The sequence below is a fragment of the Phyllobates terribilis genome, unplaced genomic scaffold (genome assembly GCF_046119375.1).
Source record: "Phyllobates terribilis strain yellow unplaced genomic scaffold, ASM4611937v1 Scaffold_12__6_contigs__length_324123572, whole genome shotgun sequence".
Taxonomy (NCBI): Eukaryota; Metazoa; Chordata; class Amphibia; order Anura; family Dendrobatidae; genus Phyllobates; species Phyllobates terribilis.
The window spans coordinates 318,668,898-318,674,897 of NW_027362772.1; positions in this window are offsets into that span (position 1 = coordinate 318,668,898).

Here is a 6,000-nt window from a genome sequence, read left to right on the forward strand (position 1 = left end):
GCACTCACTATTCTGCTGGTGCAGTCACTGTGTACATACATTACATTACTGATCCTGAGTTACCCCCTGTATTATACTCCAGAGCTGCACTCACTATTCTGCTGGTGCAGTCACTGTGTACATACATTACATTACTGATCCTGAGTTACATCCTGTATTATACTCCAGAGCTGCACTCACTATTCTGCTGGTGCAGTCACTGTGTACATACATTACATTACTGATCCTGAGTTACATCCTGTATTATACTCCAGAGCTGCACTCACTATTCTGCTGGTGCAGTCACTGTGTATATACATTACATTACTGATCCTGAGTTACATCCTGTATTATACCCCTGAGCTGCACTCACTATTCTGCTGGTGCCGTCACTGTGTACATACATTACATTACTGATCCTGAGTTACATCCTGTATTATACTCCAGAGCTGCACTCACTATTCTGCTGGTGCAGTCACTGTATACATACATTACATTACTGATCCTGAGTTACATCCTGTATTATACCCCAGAGCTGCACTCACTATTCTGCTGGTGCAGTCACTGTGTACATACATTACATTACTGATCCTGAGTTACATCCTGTATTATACTCCAGAGCTGCACTCACTATTCTGCTGGTGGAGTCACTGTGTCCATACATTACATTACTGATCCTGAGTTACCTCCTGTATTATACCTCAGAGCTGCACTCACTATTCTGCTGGTGCAGTCACTGTGTAGATACATTACATTACTGATCCTGAGTTACATCCTGTATTATACTCCAGAGCTGCACTCACTATTCTGCTCGTGCAGTCACTGTGTATATACATTACATTACTGATCCTGAGTTACATCCTGTATTATACCCCAGAGCTGCACTCACTATTCTGCTGGTGCAGTCACTGTGTACATACATTACATTACTGATCCTGAGTTACATCCTGTATTATACTCCAGAGCTGCACTCACTATTCTGCTGGTGCAGTCACTGTGTACATACATTACATTACTGATCCTGAGTTACATCCTGTATTATACTCCAGAGCTGCACTCACTATTCTGCTGGTGCAGTCACTGTGTACATACATTACATTACTGATCCTGAGTTACATCCTGTATTTTACTCCAGAGCTGCACTCACTATTCTGCTGGTGCAGTCACTGTGTCCATACATTACATTACTGATCCTGAGTTACCTCCTGTATTATACCCCAGAGCTGCACTCACTATTCTGCTGGTGCAGTCACTGTGTACATACATTACATTACTGATCCTGAGTTACCTCCTGTATTATACCCCAGAGCTGCACTCACTATTCTGCTGGTGCCGTCACTGTGTACATACATTACATTACTGATCCTGAGTTACATCCTGTATTATACTCCAGAGCTGCACTCACTATTCTGCTGGTGCAGTCACTGTGTACATACATTACATTACTGATCCTGAGTTACATCCTGTATTATACTCCAGAGCTGCACTCACTATTCTGCTGGTGCAGTCACTGTGTACATACATTACATTACTGATCCTGAGTTACCTCCTGTATTATACTCCAGAGCTGCACTCACTATTCTGCTGGTGCAGTCACTGTGTACATACATTACATTACTGATCCTGAGTTACATCCTGTATTATACTCCAGAGCTGCACTCACTATTCTGCTGGTGCAGTCACTGTGTACATACATTACATTACTGATCCTGAGTTACATCCTGTATTATACTCCAGAGCTGCACTCACTATTCTGCTGGTGCAGTCACTGTGTCCATACATTACATTACTGATCCTGAGTTACCTCCTGTATTATACCCCAGACCTGCACTCACTATTCTGCTGGTGCAGTCATTGTATACATACATTACATTACTGATCCTGAGTTACATCCTGTATTATACTCCAGAGCTGCACTCACTATTCTGCTGGTGCAGTCACTGTGTACATACATTACATTACTGATCCTGAGTTACCCCCTGTATTATACTCCAGAGCTGCACTCACTATTCTGCTGGTGCAGTCACTGTGTACATACATTACATTACTGATCCTGAGTTACATCCTGTATTATACTTCAGAGCTGCACTCACTATTCTGCTGGTGCAGTCACTGTGTACATACATTACATTACTGATCCTGAGTTACATCCTGTATTATACTCCAGAGCTGCACTCACTATTCTGCTGGTGCAGTCACTGTGTATATACATTACATTACTGATCCTGAGTTACATCCTGTATTATACCCCTGAGCTGCACTCACTATTCTGCTGGTGCCGTCACTGTGTACATACATTACATTACTGATCCTGAGTTACATCCTGTATTATACTCCAGAGCTGCACTCACTATTCTGCTGGTGCAGTCACTGTATACATACATTACATTACTGATCCTGAGTTACATCCTGTATTATACCCCAGAGCTGCACTCACTATTCTGCTGGTGCAGTCACTGTGTACATACATTACATTACTGATCCTGAGTTACATCCTGTATTATACTCCAGAGCTGCACTCACTATTCTGCTGGTGGAGTCACTGTGTCCATACATTACATTACTGATCCTGAGTTACCTCCTGTATTATACCTCAGAGCTGCACTCACTATTCTGCTGGTGCAGTCACTGTGTAGATACATTACATTACTGATCCTGAGTTACATCCTGTATTATACTCCAGAGCTGCACTCACTATTCTGCTCGTGCAGTCACTGTGTATATACATTACATTACTGATCCTGAGTTACATCCTGTATTATACCCCAGAGCTGCACTCACTATTCTGCTGGTGCAGTCACTGTGTACATACATTACATTACTGATCCTGAGTTACATCCTGTATTATACTCCAGAGCTGCACTCACTATTCTGCTGGTGCAGTCACTGTGTACATACATTACATTACTGATCCTGAGTTACATCCTGTATTATACTCCAGAGCTGCACTCACTATTCTGCTGGTGCAGTCACTGTGTACATACATTACATTACTGATCCTGAGTTACATCCTGTATTTTACTCCAGAGCTGCACTCACTATTCTGCTGGTGCAGTCACTGTGTCCATACATTACATTACTGATCCTGAGTTACCTCCTGTATTATACCCCAGAGCTGCACTCACTATTCTGCTGGTGCAGTCACTGTGTACATACATTACATTACTGATCCTGAGTTACCTCCTGTATTATACCCCAGAGCTGCACTCACTATTCTGCTGGTGCCGTCACTGTGTACATACATTACATTACTGATCCTGAGTTACATCCTGTATTATACTCCAGAGCTGCACTCACTATTCTGCTGGTGCAGTCACTGTGTACATACATTACATTACTGATCCTGAGTTACATCCTGTATTATACTCCAGAGCTGCACTCACTATTCTGCTGGTGCAGTCACTGTGTACATACATTACATTACTGATCCTGAGTTACCTCCTGTATTATACTCCAGAGCTGCACTCACTATTCTGCTGGTGCAGTCACTGTGTACATACATTACATTACTGATCCTGAGTTACATCCTGTATTATACTCCAGAGCTGCACTCACTATTCTGCTGGTGCAGTCACTGTGTACATACATTACATTACTGATCCTGAGTTACATCCTGTATTATACTCCAGAGCTGCACTCACTATTCTGCTGGTGCAGTCACTGTGTCCATACATTACATTACTGATCCTGAGTTACCTCCTGTATTATACCCCAGAGCTGCACTCACTATTCTGCTGGTGCAGTCATTGTATACATACATTACATTACTGATCCTGAGTTACATCCTGTTTATACTCCAGAGCTGCACTCACTATTCTGCTGGTGCAGTCACTGTGTACATACATTACATTACTGATCCTGAGTTACCTCCTGTATTATACTCCAGAGCTGCACTCACTATTCTGCTGGTGCAGTCACTGTGTACATACATTACATTACTGATCCTGAGTTACATCCTGTATTATACTCCAGAGCTGCACTCACTATTCTGCTGGTGCAGTCACTGTGTACATACATTACATTACTGATCCTGAGTTACATCCTGTATTATACTCCAGAGCTGCACTCACTATTCTGCTGGTGCAGTCACTGTGTACATACATTACATTACTGATCCTGAGTTACATCCTGTATTATACCCCAGAGCTGCACTCACTATTCTGCTGGTGCAGTCACTGTGTACATACATTACATTACTGATCCTGAGTTACATCCTGTATTATACTCCAGAGCTGCACTCACTATTCTGCTGGTGCAGTCACTGTGTATATACATTACATTACTGATCTTGAGTTACCTCCTGTATTATACTCCAGAGCTGCACTCACTATTCTGCTGGTTCAGTCACTGTGTACATACATTACATTACTGATCCTGAGTTACCTCCTGTATTATACTCCAGAGCTGCACTCACTATTCTGCTGGTGCAGTCACTGTGTACATACATTACATTACTGATCCTGAGTTACTTCCTGTATTATACTCCAGAGCTGCACTCACTATTCTGCTGGTGCAGTCACTGTGTACATACATTACATTACTGATCCTGAGTTACATCCTGTATTATACACCAGAGCTGCACTCACTATTCTGCTGGTGCAGTCACTGTGTACATACATTGCTGATCCTGAGTTACATCCTGTATTATACTCCAGAGCTGCACTCACTATTCTGCTGGTGCAGTCACTGTGTACATACATTGCTGATCCTGAGTTACATCCTGTATTATACTCCAGAGCTGCACTCACTATTCTGCTGGTGCAGTCACTGTGTACATACATTACATTACTGATCCTGAGTTACATCCTGTATTATACTCCAGAGCTGCACTCACTATTCTGCTGGTGCAGTCACTGTGTACATACATTACATTACTGATCCTGAGTTACATCCTGTATTATACCCCAGAGCTGCACTCACTATTCTGCTGGTGCAGGCGCTGTGTACATACATTACATTACTGATCCTGAGTTACATCCTGTATTATACTCCAGAGCTGCACTCACTATTCTGCTGGTGGAGTCACTGTGTACATACATTACATTACTGATCCTGAGTTACCTCCTGTATTATACTCCAGAGCTGCACTCACTATTCTGCTGGTGCAGTCACTGTGTACATACATTACATTACTGATCCTGAGTTACATCCTGTATTATACTCCAGAGCTGCACTCACTATTCTGCTGGTGGAGTCACTGTGTACATACATTACATTACTGATCCTGAGTTACCTCCTGTATTATACTCCAGAGCTGCACTCACTATTCTGCTGGTGCAGTCACTGTGTACATACATTACATTACTGATCCTGAGTTACATCCTGTATTATCCTCCAGAGCTGCACTCACTATTCTGCTGGTGCAGTCACTGTGTACATACATTACATTACTGATCCTGAGTTACATCCTGTATTATACCCCAGAGCTGCACTCACTATTCTGCTGGTGCAGTCACTGTGTACATACATTACATTACTGATCCTGAGTTACATCCTGTATTATACACCAGAGCTGCACTCACTATTCTGCTGGTGCAGTCACTGTGTACATACATTGCTGATCCTGAGTTACATCCTGTATTATACTCCAGAGCTGCACTCACTATTCTGCTGGTGCAGTCACTGTGTACATACATTGCTGATCCTGAGTTACATCCTGTATTATACTCCAGAGCTGCACTCACTATTCTGCTGGTGCAGTCACTGTGTACATACATTACATTACTGATCCTGAGTTACATCCTGTATTATACTCCAGAGCTGCACTCACTATTCTGCTGGTGCAGTCACTGTGTACATACATTACATTACTGATCCTGAGTTACATCCTGTATTATACCCCAGAGCTGCACTCACTATTCTGCTGGTGCAGGCGCTGTGTACATACATTACATTACTGATCCTGAGTTACATCCTGTATTATACTCCAGAGCTGCACTCACTATTCTGCTGGTGGAGTCACTGTGTACATACATTACATTACTGATCCTGAGTTACCTCCTGTATTATACTCCAGAGCTG